Here is a 1,794-nt window from a genome sequence, read left to right as displayed (position 1 = left end):
GCGCACGCCCTCCCGCCGCCTTGCCGATCCCGGCGCCGCCCCTCCCACCGCCGCTAGATAAGCCATTCGCCGCCGAAAAAGAGAGAGGGTTTCGCCGCAGCATCCTCCACCCCGTCCCTGGGCGAGCTTTCTGGCGCTCCGGCCGCGTAGGGCGGGATACTGCGCGCCTACCACGCCTGCCAGGTGTTCGGCGATTTGTCTGCTCGGCAATGGACCCCGACGAGGAGGAGGCACTCGCGACGCTGCTGGAGGAGGAAGGCAAAGCCTGCGCCGAGGAAGAAGAGCATTTCATGGTCCTCACCGCCATGGCCAGCCTGCTAGCAAGCAATGCAAAGCCTCGGCGAGGTGGCTCGGCGTCGGGCCGGATGAAGGCAAAGAATCGGCATCGACTGGAAGGCTATTGCTTGCTCTACTCCGACTACTTCTCCGACACTCCACTGCACGGCGACAAAGTATTTCGGTGCCGTTATCGGATGAGCCGAAAGCTCTTCCTCGGGATTGTGAATTCAATAAGGGAGTTTGATAGCTACTTCAAGTGCAAGAAGGATTGCACTCACACACTTGGATTCACCTCACTCCAGAATTGCACGACAGCTATGAGGATGCTTGCATACGGAGTTCCCAGTGATTCACTGGACGACTATGGGCGCATGGCCGAGTCCACGATCATTGAGTGTTTCTATAAGTTCTGCATGGCAGTGGTGGCAGTGTTTGGACCGCAATACTTGCGATCACCCAAAGTTGAAGACACGGCTTGGATCCTAGCACATAATGCAGCAAGAGGATTTCCTGGGATGCTTGGAAGCATCGACTACACGCATTGGAAATGGAAGAACTATCCATTTGCTTGGCAGGGGATGTAGAAAGGCGCCAAAGGCGGTTGCAGTGTGGTACTTGAGGCAGTGGCAACACATGACCTCTGGATTTGGCACTCCTTCTTTGGTATGCCAGGAACTCACAATGACATCAACGTACTGTAGTGCTCGCATGTCTTTGCCAAACTTGTTGAAGGTCATTCTCCTCCGGTGAACTTCAAGGTCAATGGGCGGCACTACAACAAGGGATACTACCTAGCATATGGCATCTATTCAAGATGGTCCAGATTTATGAAGATTATCTCAAACCCTGTGCCAGGAGGCAAGAACTCCCACTTTGCGAAGGTTCAGCAGGCTTGCAGGAAGGATGTCAAGCGGGCATTTGGTGTGCTCCAATCTCGATTTGATGTTGTCCGGTACCCCGCTCAGACCTGGTCGAAAGATCAAATGTGGGAGATCATGACTAGCTGTGTCATTTTACACAACATGATCATTGAGAGCGAGCAAGAAGAGCCAATTTTTGACACTAAACCATATTTCAGGCATGGTCCTCTAGCCCAAATTGATCACCACCACTATTGGAATCAGAAGATTTGCTGTCTGCCCCCTCTTTGCCGTCAGCTAGCGGACGGCAAAGAATGGCTTTGCCATCAGCCATCAGAAAGCAGACGACAAAGAGGCAGCGGATGACAAAGTAATGCTTTGCCATCAACCATTACTTTGCCATCTACTAGCGGACGACAAAGAGGGTGTTTGGCCCATTGGCTATTAAGCCCTAACGGGCCCTCTCTTTGCCATCTGTCAGCAGACGGCAAAGAGGCCTTTGCCATCAGCTTGCAGATGGCAAATGCGACACGGACGACAACGCTTCAAAATAAGACAACGGCCCGCGCCCCGCCATTGCCATCTCTCTTTCTCCTCCTCTCCTCTTCGCCCGACGAGAACCGCTGCCGCCCCGTCGCCCCACACCGCCCCGCCG

This window comes from Triticum dicoccoides, chromosome 3B (genome assembly GCF_002162155.2).
Source record: "Triticum dicoccoides isolate Atlit2015 ecotype Zavitan chromosome 3B, WEW_v2.0, whole genome shotgun sequence".
NCBI lineage: Eukaryota > Viridiplantae > Streptophyta > Magnoliopsida > Poales > Poaceae > Triticum > Triticum dicoccoides.
The sequence above is the reverse complement of the archived record's forward strand: the minus strand, read 5'-3'. Positions refer to the sequence as shown.